Consider the following 22228-nt stretch of genomic DNA (forward strand, 5'->3'; position numbering starts at 1 on the left):
AGAACAATAAAAGAGGTACACAAAACAAGATTACAAGAATTTTAAAATATTAATAAAAAATATTAAATCATACCTGACAAAAAATAAATAAAACTGTTATTTAAGATGTTTCCATATTGCTTCTTGATTGCCATCCTCACTTGCAATGTTTTTCACCTATGGACGGAATAAACATGACTACGGGAGCTTAGAATACTCTGTTGTGCAGATGAATGTTAAAAAAGAGTAAGGAATGTAAATTTGTAATTTCCACATTGGGTGGCTGCCCAGGGGCCCACCTTAGAGAGAACCTTGATTACAAGTGCCATTTTAACAACTGGTTCACCAAACTCAACAAAAAATTAGGAATCAGTTCTGCCAAATCAGTGAGAATGGGTGTGAACTGGCTGAATCCCACCACTGATCCACACTCCATCTTTACTTAATATGAAATGGAGAAGTAGGAACTGATTAATTGGAATATAATGACTGTTATAGTCTGGCTTTTCAGAGATCCGACTCTGAGACAGGTTAAGTACAGAGGCTTGTCAGGGAGTGCTCTTGAGAGCCCCATCCGTGTAAGGAAGGGAGGAAAGCAGACACAACAGTCCTCAGCCAATCCCATGATGAAGCTGGATGGTCCTTCAGAACTGTGCCAAGTTTGGGTGAGGAAGCTGGGCCTTTATACCCTACATTGACCAGTTATTTGATATGAATACCTTTGGAAAGGGGCATGACCTTGTACAAAGTATGAGGCACTTTTCTTCAGATGAGATAATTATTAAAAACACTCCATCTGAAGTTGGTATTCAGCACTCCCAGCAGCTGGGGAATTAAATCCTTCAGCATTGTAATGGGATCCAAGAGGTGCACCATTGTGGATACAATAGTCATTGGTCTGTAACAGGTGCTGGCAATCCTGGAATTTCTTTCCCTTAAAGAAAGAGAAGTTATTTGATCAGACTTCTGGGAGGAAATCTAATGCGTGTTAGGTAGCACTCCTTCAAGCACTGATTCAAATCTTTTTAATCAGCCTTCTTCCATCTTTTGGTACCACCCTTGTCGATATGTGGTATCTAAGATTTTCTAAGAAGATAAAACAAACAAACAAACAAAAACAAACTAGAGGATGGAGCATGAGGTATTTGGGAAGGGGGTGTTAGCTCACAAATATCAGACATCTCCTCTGCCCTCTTTCCATTGTCTCTGACTCAGTCATATACTTGATTTAACTGAAAGGAGACTTATAAATATATTTTAATGTATGTCTAGGATGAAGAGCAGAAAGAGAGCATTGACGGGCAGCCATTCTTTGCTTCAGATGAGTTAGGTAAATAATTAAGAACCAAATTATGAGAGGCCTTATATTAACCTACTATGGAAATTTGACTACAAAAATGAAAAAGTAATTTAAGGTAAGTTACTGAAAGAAAGAAGAAAATAAACATAAGTAGTGATATACAAGAGAGGAGGCTCTACTAATGCAAACTGAGAAACAATGATTATAAAAGTGTGAAAAAATTTAGGAGAGAGTGATGTTCTAGAAGCTTAGGGAAGACATTTTTCCAGAAGTCTAGGGTGTCAAATACAACAAAGTAATCCAAAGTCTAGGGTGTCAAATACAACAAAGTAACCAAAATGATACGGCAGTGAAACAATACCAAGTGTTAGAAAGGTTGGGGAGCAGCTAGAATTTTGAAAACTGCATCTACTAAAAGGTAAAAAAAAGAAGTGCATTTATATGTGATCCAGCAAACATGTTTGGATAGTAATAGCAACACTGTTTGAGATAGCCAAGAACTGGAAATGATTTAAATGTTCAGCAATAGTAGAATAACTAAATAGATTATGGTATAATCATGTATTAGAATCTCATACTATGATAAGAGTAAATATTATGGATAAACCTCTCAAGCAATATTATCAAAAGAAGGCAGACACAAAAAGTATATTTTCTATTCATATAAAGTTTAAAATGGCCCTGGCCAGTTAGCTCAGTGGATAGAGCACCAATCTGGCACGTGGACATGGACATCTCTGGGTCAATCCCCAGTCAGGGCACGCAAGAGAAGCAACCATCTGCTTCTCTTCCCCTCTAGCTCTCCCTTCGCTCTATCTCTTCCCCTCTTGCAGCCAGTGGCGTGATTGGTTCAAGAGTCGGCCTCAGATGGGGGTTACCTGGTGGATCCTGGTCTGGGTGCTTGAAAGAGTCTGTCTCTCTATCTCCCCAGCTCTCGCTTAAAGAAAAAATTAGATGGGTAAATCAATTTATGGCACTAGAAATTAGGATCATGGTTACCCATGGGTTAGTAGATATGGCTGAAAGGGGACATGAAAAGTCTTTGTAGGTTCTGTTTGGGTCGTGGTTTCATGGTGTGCTACATAGAATAATGGCTCCCCAGTGGTATCTATGTCCCAATCCCTGGAATTTGAATGTGTTACCTTCCATGGCAAAAACAACTCTGCATGTGTGATTAATATAAGCATCTTAAGTTTGGAAGATTTGTCTGGGTTATATAGCATGTAAATATATACATATAGACAGACACTTCAGTAGAAGTTTACGAATTTGAAAAGGATGGTACAGGGGGAATTATAATTGCATTTGACGATTAGGAAATCACTTTAACACTATTGAAAGCAGCTTCTATACAGTAGCAGAAATACGAGCCAGGTTATAGTGGTGTGGAAGGTAAAAGGAAATTGAGAAAGTAGAGGACTGGATGTGGACACTTCATTTAAAAGTTTATTGCATGTAGGAAAGCGAAAGTTGTGGTTGGCGTTTGGAGTGGTGAGGTGGGTGTTATTAATGGGAGAGTTTTACTTAGGCTGAGAGAGCCTTGAGCAAGTTTTTAGGCTGAGATAAAGACGCCAGAGAAGTTTTAGGAGAGAATGCTCTAATATGAAGGAGATGATAATAGTTTGTATTATTTCCCTTTTTCTTTCCCCAGTAAGTCAGAATAGATCTGAATATTTATAAACACAGAAAGGAGTGCCTGGAGATTTTACACATACAGCGAAGTGAGGACTCCTTCTTCTGCTCCATTAGGTAAGAGGCACTGGACTAAGCTGTTCTGTTTATATTTGTGTCAGTTAGCTATTGCTGTGTAACAACATATCCCAAAACTTAGTGGCTTACATCCAATGTAATTTCTTTAGCTCAGGAGTTTACAGGTTAGCTGGGTGGTTCTGTTAATGTACGTTGGCTTGGTAGAGTTTTGCTAGGCTTTCTTATTTGTCTGCCATCCGCTAATGAGTCAGCTGGTATAAGAGGGCCCACGAAGGACACTATATATCTATCACATACTCTCTTTTATCTACCAGCAGGCTAGCTTCAGCTTATTTCATGGTAGAGGCAGAATTTCAAGAAAGCAAGCAAAGTTTTGCAAGATGTCCTGAGGCCTGGGTTTATAACAGACACCCCATCCCTTCTACCTCATCCTTTTGGCCAAATCAAGTCATAAGACAAGTCCAAGTTCAGGCAGTGGAGACATAAATTCAACCTCCTATTGGGAAGAGCTACAAAATTAAATTGCAAGAGGCATGGGCACAGGGAAAAGAATAATCCAGGCCATTTTTGCACTCAATATACTAAAATATTCTCTAAGTCATGGAGTTATAGCAAAAGATAGCATTGAGAGGTACAGTTCCATGTTGATTTAGCTCTAGCTTTGTTGTTACTCTGATGTCATATTTTCAGGGTCTGCCCTCTTTAGTCCATAGGACAGACTCTTTGGGCCACTGGACAGTGACGATTTGGAATGAATGGTGGTATTTATTTGTCTGAGATGTCCAGAAACTATTGACCCAATATTCTGTCAGATCATGCTTTTGTACCTCTCTCAGCTTCAGGAGGAGGCAATTTTGCTCATTAGTAGCATAGATATATAGTAAATACAATATCTAGGTTTAGATTTATATGAGATAATTCAAATTATCTCACTTAACAGATTCTGTATCTGTTTAAATTTACCGAAAATCTGGATCAAATATTAGCTTTTCTAATACAGGGTTGTCAATTTTCAGATATGCTTCATTATGACTCAATTTTTTTGGCACATGCTAAAAAGCACCCCAGTGATCTAGTGCAAATGAATGTGGAGTATATCACAGATGCTTTGGGTCAAAACATCCCCGCCTCCTCTCTATCTTCTCACTCTATTTTTTCCCCTGGAAAGGATATACCCCAAATTGATATTCAGTACAGATACTGAGCATGCAATTTATTATGTCAGACTGAAAAATGCCTGTGGTAATACAGGTTTTTATAGCTGTGGTTTTCTCCAGCTCAAATTGCTTCGAGTATCTGTGTGTCGGCAGAAAGTTCGAAGTAGGATGGATACAGAAACCATGAGTGGACAAAAGACACCTTTAGAAACTACAAACCAGCAACCAGAAAGCCTTTTAGCTGTAAGTCAGCAGACTTTTATGTCAAGCTTGGCTGACTAATTATTGCTTATAATTTGCATTAGGATTAATTAACTAATTAGAGAGGAATGTCTGAAGGCAAAGTTATGGCTCTGCTTGTCAAGCTGAGGACTTTAATTATTCTGATATTTTTAATTATAATCAGCTTCTGAATGAGTATTACATTGTCAGCTACTATCGCTGAAACTAGGCTGAGCAGAGGAGCTGGAGGAGTTGTGAGTCTCCACCATTCTTCCTGCCAGCACCGGAAAGGTATGACCCAGCCACCATAGGAAGAAAACCTTCCTCCAGCAGCAGTTTTTATAACTGCATATAGGACTTGGGAATCCACAATTCGGATTGCTTTGCCAGTTAAAAGACTGATGTCAAAACTTTTAAGCAGAATGGAGAATTTGCTTTGTCCCCATCGCTGTCTGATTGTAGCTGGCAATGCCTTGTGAGGCGGTCCTACTAAAGGACAGGCTTAGCCAATGTGACGTTCTTTTGTGAATCACAGTATCAGCTTCCCGGAGCTCTGGAAATTGTTCGATGTAAAATTAAAATTTCTGCGACTTTCTTTTTTTCCTCTGAATGGCAAATTAGGAGACTTAGTATGTATATACTCCAAACCGCTTTAACTATTCCAAAAATAGTTATTAAATAAATGTGCCTAGCACATACTACATAATCAGTGAAAATTTATTGAATGATTATGTTATATTGGCATATACTATGCAGGGACTAGCAAATACAACAGCTAATTTCACAAGACACCTGGTAATTTTTGCCGGAGTATTAGAAATTAAAATTAAACCCTTGTATCCTAGGCATTACATTTAAACAATAGTCAGAAGCATAATGAAAAAAAAAAATGAGGGCCTTCAAATGATTCAGCAGAAGATGAAACACAATAACATTTTTATGATGGTTGAAGAACTAAAAAACTTCTGTGTCCCCGTTGGATAATTACAACAAAGAAACGCAGAGCTTAAGTGATGTTAAAGGTTCCCAATGACTTTCAAACTGGAGGAGGCCTGCAGATTTAAGGTCAAGGCACAACACAAATGTTGTGCTGATTTCTTTTCTTTTTAAAGATGCCCAGGAGTGAATTCACAGAATCTCAATCACACAGATACTCCATGAGAATTAGCTGTGTTTCCTCTGAGACTGTGGTTTGGGAATGAGGGCAGTCCATTCACCCTTCATTATTGCATACATACTTTGCAGTTAGTGGTCTTTTTTCCCCCCTACTTTTGTACAGAGTGGGGCAAATAAAGGGGCATGGCCATTCATAAAAGCGGAAGAGATCTTTCAGATGGGCAGCAGTCTGAAAGTGAGCGTTTAAGAGCACGAGTGCCTCTTTGTATTTATGTAACAAACACTTGAATAGCCTTTAGCTTGTGGCAGGTACTATTTGAAGCACCCTCAATGACCTTGTAAGGAGCCCCCATATTACTGAGGCACAGAAAGTAAGGAACTGGCCTAAGGTAACACATCCTGCATGTAGCAGGGCTGGGAATTGAGCTCTGGCTCAAGAGGCAATGCTCAGCCCTGGTGGGTTACCTTAGTTGGTTAGAGCCCAGGTTATGGTTCGATTCCCGGTCAGGGCACATGCGGTAAGCAACCAATGAACGCACAACTAAGTGGAGCAACAAATGAATGTCTCTCTCTCTCCCTCTCTCCCTCTTTCTCTCTCCCCCTGTATTTCTCTCTCTCCTCCTTCTTCTCTCTGTCTTCCTAAAAGCAATAAAAATAAGAAAGCGGCCATGCTTAGTTTGGCTATAATATACCGCCTCACCTGCTGGTCACGATCTGGGCCTCTCTTAATCCCCTGTGTCCTCCTCTGTCATCGGGGAACCATTACAGCCCTTATAACAGAGTTGTTGGAAGGATTCAACGAGGTAAGTCCTGGGGAGCATTTGCCACAGATCCAGAATCTAATGCATGCTTAATATATATATGTGCCGTTTAGGTAGACATTAGGTCCAACTCCCCAGTTTTGCACAAGAAGCAACCAGGGTTTAGAGAGTTAAGTGTTTTGCCTGAAGTCAATACATCAGCAGGTACCACAGCTAAGAGAACAATGCTTCTTCCCAATTTGCAGTCCAGGCTCTTTCCAGTGATTGCATCGAGCTACTCAGAGTGACTAACTTGTCTCACAGTTTGCTTAGGACTGTCCCAATTTTCTCCCTGACAGTCCTGTGTCATAAGAGATCTTTCAAGGTTCTTCAGAGACTGACCATTCTATTTTTTTTACGTCATTGTATTCTTCAGTGCACAAGTGCACTTGCCTCGCTCCCTATCATCTGACTTCTTAATAACAAGTTCCCTGGGTTCAAAGAGTGCATGCAACTTGAATGCCTTCGCACAAAACATAAGTGAGAAAAGCTCTAAATGGTCTAATAGCATGCAGTCTTTTTACTACCTTGAAAAAATGGAATTGGCTTGTTTTGTCACTGATTTTATCGAGTGTTCTTGTGTTTTGTTGGCACACAAACAAGATACAAGGTATCGCACCATGGCAATCCTTTAATGCGTACTGCTTTACGTTCACAAAAACACTTTCAGGCCCATTATCTCATTTGGCTTTGGATAGACTATGCAGTGTTCTGTCTCCAATATGTAGTCGAGGAACTGGGTGCTCAGATGGAGATGGTTATAACTTGCTTAAATTCACAAAGCTGGCCGTCTTACACTAAGCTGAATGCTCTTATTGCTACCCATTAGTACATGGTAGAATTTTATAATAGTCGACAATTCTGCTCACTCAAGCAGAAACAGGAGAAGAGGAAGGCATTTACCTTGGTGCAAAAATTAAGGAGTTACCAAAAACTCAAATAATCAAGATAAATGATATTGTAAAACCAGGGTGAACAAAGTAGCAACCATTTTTAAAGGCCATGATTGAAAAAGAAAATGAATCTAGATTCAGATGTTATACCCTTCACAGAGATAAAGCACAAAGCTATAAAACTCCTAGGATAACATGAGAGAAAACCTAGTTGACCTTGGATATGGTGATGCCTTTTTAGTTCAACACCAGAGACATGACCCTTGAAAGAAATAATTGATAAGCTGGATTTCAATAAAATTAAAACCTTCTCTGCAGAAGATAATAACAAGAGAATTAGAAGACAAGCCACAGGCTAGAGAAAATATTTGCAGAAGACATAGCTGATAAAGGACTTGTTAAATATATAAAGAATTTTTAAACTCAACAATAAAAAAAACCAAACTATAAAAAAACCAAAAACCTAAACCCATTTAACCAAAGAAGATATACAAGTGGCAAACAAGCATATGAAATGATGCTTCCTATTGTATGTCATCAGGAAAACGGGAACTGAAACAACGATGAGATACCATTGCACACCTGTTAGAATGGCTGAAATCCATATCAGGGACCTCACGAAATGCTCTTGAAGATGCGGAGCAGCAGGAACTTGCATACACCGCTGGTGGGAGTGCGATATGGCACAGACACTTTGAAAGACCGTGTGGCAGTGTCTACAAAACTGAACAGACTGTTACCATGTAATGCAGCAGTCATACTGCTTTGTATGTACACAAAGAATCCGAGAACACACATCCACACAAAAAACTTGCACGTAGATCTTTATAGCAGCTTTATTTATCATCGTCAAAACTTGGAAGCCAATAAATGTCTGTAGTAGGTGGGTAGATACATACACTGTGGAACATCCAGACAGTGGAATATTATTCAGTGCCAAGCCACGGAAAAACATGGAGGAAACTAGAATGCATATTGCTAAGCGAAAGAAGCCAATCTGAAAATGCTGCAGACTGTCTGATTACAACTATAGGACATTCTGCAAAAAGCAAAACTATGGAGACGATAGAAAAGCTCAGTGGTTGGTTGGGGTGGGGGTCCGGAGAGATAGAAGCAGGGCATGGAGGATTTTTAGGACAGTGAAAATACTCTCTACTGTTATGATGATTACTAGATGTCATTAAACAGTTGTCCAAACCCGGGGTATGTACAATGCCCAGAGTGACCCGTAAAGTAAGGTATGGACTTTGGGTGGTTATGGTGTGTCTATGTAGGTTCATACCTGGTTTTATAAACTGTACCACCACATTGCTGGGTGATGGTGATCATGGGGGAGGCTCTGTTTGTTGTGTGTGGAGGGGGGAGATACATGGGAAACCTTCGTACCTCCCTCTCAATTTTGTTGCAAACCAGAAACTGCTCCAAAATAAGTCCTTAAAAAAGAGTCAGGATCCAATCCTGGACTTGCACAACCCCGCCTCAGTCACGCCTCTCATCCCGATCCTGGTATTGCACACAAATTCCCGTCCTGGGAAGGAGAAAAAGCAACTCCCTTAATGCGGTAGAATAGAGATTCAATTAATTAACTCTTTTTCTTCAGGGTTCAACGAACCTGCCTCGTTCATTTTGATTCTCGTTTATTATCTCACATGTTACCTTTTTGGAGTATTTTCCTCTCTGTCAATACTTTCTGTAATACATATAAGAGCCCATCTAATTTCTGCGTCACATGTGGATCATTCTGCAGAACCTGAACTTCCTAGGAAAACGTGTTGTCTGTCCTGTTTCCCCATAAACCTGGCTCCCCCAGCATGGGCAGGTCTGTGTTCCTGGTCCTCGTGACCATTAACGCGTGTGGAAGAGATCACGGTGCAGAGCCTGAACTGTGCTGGACTGAGAAGACAGTGCTTGCAGGGCCAGGGCCTCGGGGGCGGGGGCTGGGAAGGTCATCCCCACGGTGGTGGCAGCAGCTCGGCTGGCTGCAGGTTCCTTCAGATGTTTATGATTTGACTCGGGGCCGCCTTACAAAGAACCCTTCTGCTCCGAAAGGAAGTAGTGTACTCAGCAGCAAGGGCTGCCTGACTGTTCTTTATTAGAGAACATCTGTGACAAGTGTTTGAAGTCAAGTCCGGAGAAGCGTACACGTTCCTGCCCCGGTATGCCATTCTCCTCCCACTGACTCCTCAGCAAAATATGCTAAAGAAAATGGCAAGCTGGCTGCTTTATTTCTTCCTCACCAGCCAGCATTCTTTGGCTTGAAGGGTTTCATCTAGAAGCTGCCTGTGCCCGGCCATTTCCTCCTTAGGAAGCAGATGCCACTGTGTCAAGCTCAGGCATCAAAGTGAGCAAAAGGCAATGAGATTGTAATGTTCGGTGACGAAGGCAGGTTTATTGCCCAAGAGGCAGACATGGAAGACAAAGTATGGACATACCCGTTAATTCTGGACCTTTTTTAAAAATAGCAGATAGTTAAACATTAACTTGCTGATTATGTGATTATTGAAAATAGGGACAGACATTATCACTTGAGAGGTAAGACAGATCCTTTATTCTCAGAGCAACAAAAAAACAAAAAAATAAAGAGAAAGATAAAAAAGTGGGCGAGGGGGTAGATAACAGTATGTATTATTTTAAGGAGGAAAAATCCCAGAGAGAGATAGAGAACACACACACACACCAGACACACTGAACAAGGACAGTGATTCTATACACTTGTATGAGAAGATTATTGAATAATGTAGAAAGGCAGATATTATAGTCCCTTTGAGCTCTTATTGTACTTATGACAGAAATACTTATCCACCAGGACAAACTCTGTAATCAGACATGGCTATGAAAGGAACTATACCACGTGACTAAATAGTTTAGGAACTGGGCATTTTTAAGGTCCCCAAGCAGTGCATTGTTCCTTTGGTCATTACGTAGAAGTGACCGCCTCATCAGACTCTTTATCAGCTACTGTCATTGTCCGGTGCTCTCCGGCAGGGGTGCCTCTAGGGTCTGTTATGTGTATGGAGTTATTTGCCTCTCTGCTAAATGTCTTTTCTTCCAATGCCTTGTTGATATCAGTAGTTTTTATGTCCCCTTCGTTGACAACTATCGCTGTTGTCAACATTTTATCACAATCATTTGTATCTGTCTCCACAAGACTTCTTGGAAGTCCCAAATCCACTGCTTACAAAACAGGAGATATTTTATCTCTTCATCTTTGTTTTGAAATATTCCCTAAATTTCGTGAACAGTATATCTCTTCTGATCTATTATTTTCATCTACTGTGGGCTGGTAGATCAGGCTACCAGGCCTTTTAGATTTCTGTCCGAAATGAGGCTTCAAGAGAAGGCTTTTCTATAAACAACATGCATGAACTTTAGGTCATGAGTTTAAGCTCATGAGGGCTTTTCCTCCCTATAGACTGTCTCCTCACTGTGTTCTAGATAGCTGGAGAACTGAGTGGCGAGTAAGTGGGATGTCTTGTTTTGATACGATTTTGCATAGTTCATCTCTGCAAGGTTATTGTAAGCTCCGGGGTGCAGGGATTCCATTCTTACACATTTTTAATTTTTTGCACTACCCAGAATGGCACCGTATACATAGTGGAAATTTAATGAATATGAGTTAAATAGATAAATAAATAAATTCTATTTTCTAAGCCTCATTTTTTTTTCATTTATAATACAGTGAGTTTGATCTCCACCAATAATTCCCTGGGGAACAGGGACTGGTGTTTATGAGGGACAAAATATATCTATCGTCGTAACACTGTCATAGTGTATGTACCCTACACCAGAGTAAGGATGGTGTCCTAGTGTGTGCACCCTGTGACCGGGAAAGAATGGTGTCCTAGTGTGTGCACCCTGTGACCGGGAAAGGATGGTGTCCTAGTGTGTGCACCCTGTGACCGGGAAAGGATGGTGTCCTAGTGTGTGCGCCCTGTGACCCAGTAAAGATGGTGTCCTAGTGTGTGCGCCCTGTGACCCAGTAGGATGGTGTCCTAGTGTGTGCACCCCATGACCGGGAAAGGATGGTGTCCTAGTGTGTGCGCCCTGTGACTGGGAAAAGATGGTGTCCTAGTGTGTGCACCCTGTGACCCAGTATGGATGGTGTCCTAGTGTGTGCACCCCGTGACCAGGAAAGGATGGTGTCCTAGTGTGTGCACCCCGTGACCAGGAAAGGATGGTGTCCTAGTGTGTGCGCCCTGTGACTGGGAATGGATGGCGTTCTAGTGTGTGCGCCCTGTGACCGGGAAAGGATGGTGTCCTAGTGTGTGCGCCCTGTGACCGGGAAAGGATGGTGTCCTAGTGTGTGCACCCCGTGACCGGGAAAAGATGGTGTCCTAGTGTGTGCACCCTGTGACTGGGAAACGATGGTGGCCTAGTGTGTGCACCCTGTGACTGGGAAAGGATGGTGTCCTAGTGTGTGCGCCCTGTGACTGGGAAAAGATGGTGTCCTAGTGTGTGCACCCTGTGACCCAGTAAGTATGGTGTCCTAGTGTGTGCACCCTGCGACCAGGAAAAGATGGTGTCCTAGTGTGTGCACCCTGTGACCGGGAAAGGATGGTGTCCTAGTGTGTGCACCCTGTGACTGGGAAAGGATGGTGTCCTAGTGTGTGCACCCTGTGACTGGGAAAGGATGGTGTCCTAGTGTGTGCACCCTGTGACTGGGAAAGGATGGTGTCCTAGTGTGTGCACCCTGTGACCGGGAAAGAATGGTGTCCTAGTGTGTGCACCTTATGACTGGGAAAGGATGGTGTCCTAGTGTGTGCACCCTGTGACCGGGAAAGAATGATGTCCTAGTGTGTGCACCCTGTGACTGGGAAAGGATGGTGTCCTAGTGTCTGCACCCTGACACCCGGTAAGAATGGTGTCCTAGTGTGTGCACCCTGTGACTGGGAAAGGATGGTGGCCTAGTGTGTGCACCCTGTGACCCAGTAAGAATGGTGTCCTAGTGTGTGCACCCCATTACCGGGAAAGGATGGTGTCCTAGTGTTTGCACCCCGTGACCGGCAAAGGATGGTGTCCTAGTGTGTGCACCCTGTGACCGGGAAAGGATGGTATCCTAGTGTGTGCACCCTGTGACTGGGAAAGGATGGTGTCCTAGTGTGTGCACCCCGTGACTTGGAAAGGATGGTGTCCTAGTGTGTGCACCCTGTGACCGGGAAAGGATGGTGTCCTAGTGTGTGCGCCCTGTGACTGGGAAAAGATGGTGTCCTAGTGTGTGCACCCTGTGACCCAGTATGGATGGTGTCTTAGTGTGTGCACCCCGTGACCAGGAAAGGATGGTGTCCTAGTGTGTGCACCCCGTGACCAGGAAAGGATGGTGTCCTAGTGTGTGCGCCCTGTGACTGGGAATGGATGGCGTTCTAGTGTGTGCGCCCTGTGACCGGGAAAGGATGGTGTCCTAGTGTGTGCGCCCTGTGACCGGGAAAGGATGGTGTCCTAGTGTGTGCACCCCGTGACCGGGAAAAGATGGTGTCCTAGTGTGTGCACCCTGTGACTGGGAAACGATGGTGGCCTAGTGTGTGCACCCTGTGACTGGGAAAGGATGGTGTCCTAGTGTGTGCGCCCTGTGACTGGGAAAAGATGGTGTCCTAGTGTGTGCACCCTGTGACCCAGTAAGTATGGTGTCCTAGTGTGTGCACCCTGCGACCAGGAAAAGATGGTGTCCTAGTGTGTGCACCCTGTGACCGGGAAAGGATGGTGTCCTAGTGTGTGCACCCTGTGACTGGGAGAGGATGGTGTCCTAGTGTGTGCACCCTGTGACTGGGAAAGGATGGTGTCCTAGTGTGTGCACCCTGTGACTGGGAAAGGATGGTGTCCTAGTGTGTGCACCCTGTGACCGGGAAAGAATGGTGTCCTAGTGTGTGCACCTTATGACTGGGAAAGGATGGTGTCCTAGTGTGTGCACCCTGTGACCGGGAAAGAATGATGTCCTAGTGTGTGCACCCTGTGACTGGGAAAGGATGGTGTCCTAGTGTCTGCACCCTGACACCCGGTAAGAATGGTGTCCTAGTGTGTGCACCCTGTGACTGGGAAAGGATGGTGGCCTAGTGTGTGCACCCTGTGACCCAGTAAGAATGGTGTCCTAGTGTGTGCACCCCATTACCGGGAAAGGATGGTGTCCTAGTGTTTGCACCCCGTGACCGGCAAAGGATGGTGTCCTAGTGTGTGCACCCTGTGACCGGGAAAGGATGGTATCCTAGTGTGTGCACCCTGTGACTGGGAAAGGATGGTGTCCTAGTGTGTGCACCCCGTGACTTGGAAAGGATGGTGTCCTAGTGTGTGCACCCTGTGACCGGGAAAGGATGGTGTCCTAGTGTGTGCGCCCTGTGACTGGGAAAAGATGGTGTCCTAGTGTGTGCACCCTGTGACCCAGTATGGATGGTGTCCTAGTGTGTGCACCCCGTGACCAGGAAAGGATGGTGTCCTAGTGTGTGCACCCCGTGACCAGGAAAGGATGGTGTCCTAGTGTGTGCGCCCTGTGACTGGGAACAAATGGTGTCCTAGTGTGTGCGCCCTGTGACTGGGAAAGGATGGTGGCCTAGTGTGTGCACCCTGTGACTGGGAAAGGATGGTGTCCTAGTGTGTGCGCCCTGTGACTGGGAACAAATGGTGTCCTAGTGTGTGCGCCCTGTGACTGAGAAAGGATGGTGTCCTAGTGTGTGCACCCTGTGACTGGGAAAGGATGGTGTCCTAGTGTGTGCACCCTGTGACTGGGAAAGGATGGTGGCCTAGTGTGTGCACCCTGTGACTGGGAAAGGATGGTGTCCTAGTGTGTGCGCCCTGTGACTCGGAAAAGATGGTGTCCTAGTATGTGTACCCTGTGACTCAGTATGGATGGTGTCCTAGTGTGTGCACCCCGTGACCAGGAAAGGATGGTGTCCTAGTGTGTGCACCCCGTGACCGGGAAAGGATGGTGTCCTAGTGTGTGCGCCCTGTGACTGGGAAAGGATGATATCCTAGTGTGTGCGCTCTGTGACCGGGAAAGGATGGTGTCCTAGTGTGTGCACCCCGTGACTGGGAAAGGATGGTGTCCTAGTGTGTGCACCCTGTGACCGGGAAAGAATGGTGTCCTAGTGTGTGCACCTTATGACTGGGAAAGGATGGTGTCCTAGTGTGTGCACCCTGTGACCGGGAAAGAATGATGTCCTAGTGTGTGCACCCTGTTACTGGGAAAGGATGGTGTCCTAGTGTCTGCACCCTGACACCCAGTAAGAATGGTGTCCTAGTGTGTGTACCCCGTTACCGGGAAAGGATGGTGTCCTAGTGTGTGCACCCCGTGACCGGCAAAGGATGGTGTCCTAGTGTGTGCACCCTGTGACCGGGAAAGGATGGTGTCCTAGTGTGTGCGCCCTGTGACTGGGAAAGGATGGTGTCCTAGTGTGTGCACCCCGTGACCGGGAAAAGATGGTGTCCTAGTGTGTGCGCCCTGTGACTGGGAAAGGATGGTGTCCTAGTGTGTGCACCCCGTGACCGGGAAAGGATGGTGTCCTAGTGTGTGCGCCCTGTGACTGGGAAAGGATGGTGTCCAAGTGTGTGCGCCCTGTGACTGGGAAAGGATGGTGTCCTAGTGTGTGCGCCCTGTGACCGGGAAAGGATGGTGTCCTAGTGTGTGCACCCCGTGACTGGGAAAGGATGGTGTCCTAGTGTGTGCACCCTGTGACCGGGAAAGAATGGTGTCCTAGTGTGTGCACCTTATGACTGGGAAAGGATGGTGTCCTAGTGTGTGCACCCTGTGACCGGGAAAGAATGATGTCCTAGTGTGTGCACCCTGTTACTGGGAAAGGATGTTGTCCTAGTGTCTGCACCCTGACACCCAGTAAGAATGGTGTCCTAGTGTGTGCACCCCGTGACCGGCAAAGGATGGTGTCCTAGTGTGTGCACCCTGTGACCGGGAAAGGATGGTGTCCTAGTGTGTGCGCCCTGTGACCGGGAAAGGATGGTGTCCTAGTGTGTGCGCCCTGTGACTGGGAACGGATGGTGTCCTAGTGTGTGCGCCCTGTGACCGGGAAAGGATGGTGTCCTAGTGTGTGCACCCTATGACCGGGAAAGGATGGTGTCCTAGTGTGTGCACCCTGTGACTGGGAAAGGATGGTGTCCTAGTGTGTGCACCCTGTGACTGGGAAAGGATGGTGTCCTAGTGTGTGTGCCCTGTGACTCGGAAAAGATGGTGTCCTAGTGTGTGTACCCTGTGACTCAGTATGGATGGTGTCCTAGTGTGTGCACCCCGTGACCATAAAGGATGGTGTCCTACTGTGTGCACCCCGTGACCGGGAAAGGATGGTGTCCTAGTGTGTGCGCCCTGTGACTGGGAACGGATGGTGTCCTAGTGTGTGCGCCCTGTGACCGGGAAAAGATGGTGTCCTAGTGTGTGCGCCCTGTGACTGGGAAAGGATGGTGGCCTAGTGTGTGCACCCCGTGACCGTGAAAAGATGGTGTCCTAGTGTGTGCACCCTGTGACTGGGAAAGGATGGTATCCTAGTGTGTGCGCCCCGTGACCGGGAAACGATGGTGTCCTAGTGTGTGCACCCTGTTACCGGGAAAGAATGGTGTCCTAGTGTGTGCACCCTGTGACCGGGAAAGGATGGTATCCTAGTGTGTGCACCCCGTGATTGGGAAAGGATGGTGTCCTAGTGTGTGCACCCTGTGACTGGGAAAGGATGGTGTCCTAGTGTGTGCACCCTGTGACTGGGAAAGGATGGTGTCCTAGTGTGTGCACCCTGTGACTGGGAAAGGATGATGTCCTAGTGTGTGTGCCCTGTGACCTAGTAAGGATGGTGTCCTAGTGTGTGCACCCTGTGACTGGGAAAGGATGGTGTCCTAGTGTGTGCACCCCGTGACTGGGAAAGGATGGTGTCCTAGTGTGTGCACTCTATGACCCAGTAAGGATGGCATATCTCTTTTTTGTTCTTTCTGAGGTTAAATTTGTCCTAATTCTTGGTGCTAAGAGTGTTTCATTTATGAAATGGTGATGCTAGTAGGTGATTCTAAAATTTTTTTGCTCTAATGAAATACTACATTGTCAATACCATGTCAGAATCTCAATGGAAATAAAACAAAACTATTAGTTTATAAGAATCTCTTAAAGAGCACTGAGCTAGAGCAAAAATTCAATCATAACATTCTGCACATTTATAAATCTGTTTTTGTAAAAAATTGAGCCAATCAACCTTAATAGTGTAGTATAGACTGAATGTGTAAATATGTTCAGGAAGGATTGGTTTAATTCCTGCAAGTATAATTGCTAATTCATACTTAAAGTGAATTCCTGGAGGGACAGAACTTACTTTTTGCAGTGATGTTATTAAAATCACCTATATATTCCAAGAAATTCCTTTAGCTCCTCAGAAAGCCATAACACAGGCCAGAAAATCAGTTGTCCACTCCTGAAGGACAATTCTTAAGTTTCTCTAAACATTCTTCTTTCACATCCGATCTCCCCATCCCACTGCTCACTCCAGCCGCGGCTCAAAAGAAGGTGACAAGAAAGATAAATGGGATAAGGGTGCAAGGAGGGAAAGGAGAAAGACACTGTTTTAACTCTTTTTATGTCTCCAAGTACTTTTGCTTAAAATGCTAGTCAGCACCTTTTTCATCCTTCCAAAATGCCTTTAGTTTATGGCTTGGCTTTGTTACCTGTGGCTCAGTGACAGATGGCATGTGTCACATGGGGAGCTCTTTGTGGGACCACCATATTTAAAGGTGAGGCAGAACTCCCAGTGAAAGGAATTCATTTCTCTCTTTTGCCTTCATAAAGAGAAGAACCGTGCATGTCTCTGAGGATGTGGGAACCAAAACTTTCCGTCTCCCTTCTGTCTTCTCGGCTTTATTGGCTGCAGCTCACTTAGGCTCTCTCACCTGCCACCCATCACTTCTGTGACTGCTGCCAAAGCAGCTTCCCTCTTTCCCTCCAGGAGATTGTGTGAGGGTAGACGATGAACCTGGCTAGCAGCTGTGGAGCCCATGGCTGTAGCCATAGTCACCAGGCTCGAGAGTGGTGCCCGGGACATGACTCCATTCCGTAGTTTAGGACTGAGTGCTCAGGCAGCATTTGAAATCTGTTGTTGGAAAGGCTGTGTCATTATTAGGGAACATTTTACTAAGCTGCTTTTCTTTTATGACCTTTCCACCGTTCATTCAGAGAGCTACCCAGTTACGAGATTCATTCATTTATTCCTTCATTCGTTGAGTATGTGCTGAGCATTGTGTTAGACTCCAGGAATTCAAATATAAGCTCCTGCCTTTGAGGAACCTATAGTTTGCTGGGACTCAGAGAAAAATGAATGCCTAATAACACTACAGCAGGCTAAAAGATAACCAGTATTCCGTATGTGTCAAAAACATGGGCCGGTGTGTGTGTGTGTGTGTGTGTGTGTGTGTGTGTGTGTGTATGTGTGTGGTGAATAAGCAAGCAGGAAAGACTTCACCAGGGAGGTGATATTGAATGGGTTATGATGGAAGTATAGGACCTTGTACTCTATGAAGAAAGATGGGAAGGAAGCTGAGGACAGAGGGAAGCACATTCTCGGAGACACAGAAGTACAGGCACTCTTGTAACTGAATAGATGGATATGGCTGTCACATCGGCTGTGCGTTTGCTTGAATTCATGGGAGATGATGCTAGAAAGGGGACATTTAAGTTCCCACATTGTTCCGCAGGTTCTTAACCCACTAAGGAGAGGTGGTGGGTTCAGCATGCCTATTTCACTTCTATTTCCTGCCCCTCACCTGGAGCAGGAAGGAGCAGAAAGAAAGGGGTCGTTAGGAACTAAGATGGATGATTTATGTGAAAGCCAGTCTCTGAGCTAGCCCCATGATATGTTGTGTTCGTTAGTCCTCACAACAAACCAGAGAATTATGAAACACCTACATTTGACAAATGTAAAAGCAGGGTCTTGACCAAAGCCATCCACTCTCCATAGTAGTCTTAGAAGTCTACTTAGACTTGTGTAGATTAAAAGAAAATCTTTCTAGACTGTTGCTTCTAATGGCTACTTTACAAAAAGATTCTTGACCTTCTGTTGGTTGAATAAGTTTGTAAAATATGATTTTCATGTTTGCTTGCTTACTTATAGTTTGCATTGGGGGCTGGGCAGCGCCAGGTATATGTGATCTGTGAAATTGCAAATTACCTTCCTGCTTGGGAAGGGCCGTTGTTTTGCTAATTTTTGCTGGAGGAGAGGTTTTTGCACCAGAAAATTTTGAAAAGAGCAGAGAAGAAGGAGAAGAGATAGAAAAAGAAACCACGTTTGCAGAGTGAGAGCAGAGAGAATGCAGGGTGCTGAGGAAGAAGCCACGTTGGCAGGGGAAGAGAAGGTGTGCAGATGGGGAACCAGAGCTGAGGGCTTTGGGAGCCCTACTGAGGCTTGTAGGGGCCTTTGATTCTAGGAGAAACCGGAGAAGATTCTCTAGGTTGCAGAACCAGAGACTGTGTCAGGGCTTTGGGAGCTCTGAATGAACAAAAGGGTAGTGTTTTCCCTGTGTATTTGCTCGTCGGCTGGTGCGAGACATTAATAAAGGAAGGGCTCACCATTTTTTGGCTCCACTATTTCTTTACCATCTACCCAAATCCAGTGAGAACCTGCATGTGAATGGCCGCAATGGCGGCGACTGCTGGCCCTACACCCTCTTATATATGAACATAAAATTTAGATTAATTTTATAGACTTGGTGAAAAATGTGGGCTTTGTTCTCTAGATGACAGAATGCCATTGGCCCTCAGGGACAAGAAACCTGGGAGCTCCCGTGGGACTCCCAAGGGCTGCCACCGGCCGCCCAGTGGCGCCTAGAAGGAGCAGGACCCCATCAAGCAGGAGAGACGAGGGCAGCGGATAGCCAGTCGCAAGCCCTGGAGAAGCATTCCGAAATCAGGGGATTTGCATAGTCAAATTGAAAGCATATTTGCATTCAGGAATCAAACGCATGCATTACCACTGTCCTGGAAATAGGCTGACTCAGACCATACGGCTAAATAAAAGAATAATGTTTACTCAGAACTGATGTACTTGTTTAAAAAGTTAATGTTTTAAGCTTTCTGCCTTCTAGCAAAACCTCGCTAATCTAATTAGAGCTCTCCAGCCCTGCTTGGCCTGCGAGCAGGCTGGTAGTGCATTGACTGCTCTGCAGACAGGATGGACCCCGGGCCCTTGCTCCTCACCCCGTCAGCTCTAAAGGTTCGGCTCTACCCTCCCTCCCATGGCCGACTATTTTCTTCTTATGTCTAAGCCAGCCCACTAGGCACATTCATGCACTTCACAACCCCTAGGATTCCAGAAAACAACTTTATTTGGGAGATATAGGTCTTCTCTTAAAGGTGTTCTAGGGGGTTTGGGGATGTTAAGGCTACTTACTGGGGGGGGGAGCTTATAAGATTCCCCCACCTCCGATTTCAGCAAGTTAGTTCATTGAAACTCCCCCCTCCGTTCTCAAATTGTAGCTGGCAGGTTGTTACTGTCCAGGGGTCTGGAGGTCGGTCGGTGGGCTGGAGAGGTTATGGATGGTAAAGTTTAAGATTGAGGTGAAATTAATTAGACATAAATCCATTCTAAACCTAATTTGCTATTAACCAGTCAAGATCCAGGAAGGAGCAAGCCCAAAGCTATTATTTAAAAAAGAAAATCATGAAATAAAAAGTATAAGCACAAGTTTCCCTGCGCTTCACCTAGGACGGGAATGGGTCTGGCTGCAGCAGTGTCGGGGATGCTGGCGGAGAACGGGTGCGCAGAGCACGGCGTGATTCCTTGTCTAGCTCCCCCACTGCTGAATCCGGAGACCAGGAAGGAATGAAGTAGTGTTGGCCTTAAGGGTCGTGATAATGAAAATTGGAATTACAGGGCTCTTAGAGGGTCAGAGCCCTCTCGCATCTACTCTTACTTCCTATTGACCCCACCCATGAGGGGAGTTAGTGCAGGTGTTGATATTCCCAGTCCACAAAGGAGTCCTATGAGACAAATAGTGGGTAAGTGGTTTGGATGGCATCGCACAGATATTTCTCACCACAGGTGGGATTAAAAATTTAGCAAGCGCCATTTTCAAAGCCCTGAGTGGTTGGGCTTCTCTGGTAAGGAATCCTCTCTCACTGATGAGTTTGTGGAGGTGAGATGGAGGGAGGCAAGTTTGTGACTATCTCTTCCTCATCTCAACACCCTCTCCCGTTCAAAGGCTGAAGCATGTGTATTTGGTGTCTCTGGACAAGATACCATGGGGCCCGATGAGGCACATTTTCATCTTGGGACCTCAGAACTCAGTGTCCCCTCTTGGACCCTCTCTTAAGGCTCAGTAGCGTGACTTCGAGGCTGCCCCATGTGGAGCTGGACACCTGTGCTTGCAAGTGGATGGGGTATCTTTGAGTCTCATGGTCTCATTTTCTTCCAACTCTCTTCAGGATCTGCACTTGACAGGTTCTGTTGGGTGAGATTTAATAACCCTGATGAGGAAGAGTTATTCAGTAGTTAAACCAGCAGTTAAAAAAAAACCCAAATAAGCAAAACAAACAAACAAACAAAACCGGTGTGTTTATAGTTCAGAACAAACATGGTGGAAGGAAACCAACTCACTCTCTCCCGCTTGTACTCAGGCACATTAAAGATGAATGAATTTTTGGACATATTCTGATTTAGTTCATTTCTTCATGGTTTCAGTCAAATTCTGTTGCGTCTTGCCCTGAGGGAAAAAGCCATGATCCCGTTTCCTACCTGACTTATTAATTCCACTGTGCCTGAACACAGCAGTGAGCATAGCTATTATCTCGTGGACCACATGCCACATTGCACAATGCTTTCATTGTCACTCAGAATTCAGCCATCACACAGTTGCAGTATAGGGGAGATTATATCAAAAGTAATGTTTACAGTGTACTAACAGCCTCATAAAGATAAACATCAGAAGTTCATTTGAGAACCTAAATTATTGTGTCAGTTATCAAGTTTCCATAAACAGCTTCCTTATGTATTTGTCTTTGCTTTGGTGTGCCTATATTTGCCAAGACTTCCAACAGACCCTGGCTATGACGCATTTCTGTAAGAATGTGGGCATGGCCCATGGACCCAGAAGAAGAGTTGACCCTAGAGGCCACTACCTCGTCTTCCCCTTGGTTCCATGGACAGACACACAACGGAGGGACACTCTTCCCATTTAGGAGCTAAGAAGATTATTCAGACCTACTCCCTGATGATATGTCTTGGCGCTTATCCTATCCAGGAAGGGAGTTTATGAGGCCACTTTCTGAATCACTATTTGTGCTCGCATTTCTGAATCAAGAGGACAAGAACGGTGATGCAGAACACTCAATATAGGCAGCTTTCCCTAGGGGAGAAGTTAAGAGTGCTGGCTTTGGAGTCAGACTTTAGATTTAGCACCAGTTCCATTGCATGCTAACTGTAAGCTTGGATAAGTTACTTACCCTCTCTGAGCTTCAGTTACCTAATATTTAAGATGGAGGCCATGAGAATAACTGTCTCCTAGAGTATTTATGAAGATTAAATAAGTGCATATAAAGCACCTATCCTACTGGTCAATACAAGCAAATGTTCAATGAAAGTTAATTAGTATTCGGATATTCACCACCCTGGAGGACCACCTACAGGGTTGTTACAGAAAATAAATATGATAATGCCAGCAAAAGCCCTTAGCACGGGATTTGGTCTGCCCTTATATTTTCTGGTGTGGCAAAGGGGAAAAAAAATCTCTATTCATACTCAGTTCATGAATTTTAATTAGTGAGTAAAATTAACTCTCTCTCTAGTTTCCATCAAGATGCAGGTGTGAGGTTCTCTTTTACACGCCCTTCTCTTTTCTATTTGCCATTCCTTTGTTCTGACACACGCTGGGAAGATGGGCGTATTTCCAAAGCTGAAATGTCTCGATTTGGTCAAGAGTCAAAACTTTGTCTGTGGTTTATCTTCCTAGCACTCAGATTATTTCAGGAGGCTGTAGACCACCCTGAGGTTTCAATTTGGCATACAAAGAAAACTACCATCCTCTGTAGATGAGCACCCAGGTAGCAGGCATCTATGCCTATTGATGCATAAATATATAAACAGGCAGAAAGCCAGG

This window comes from Saccopteryx bilineata, chromosome 1, assembly GCF_036850765.1.
Source record: "Saccopteryx bilineata isolate mSacBil1 chromosome 1, mSacBil1_pri_phased_curated, whole genome shotgun sequence".
In the NCBI taxonomy this organism is placed as follows: Eukaryota; Metazoa; Chordata; class Mammalia; order Chiroptera; family Emballonuridae; genus Saccopteryx; species Saccopteryx bilineata.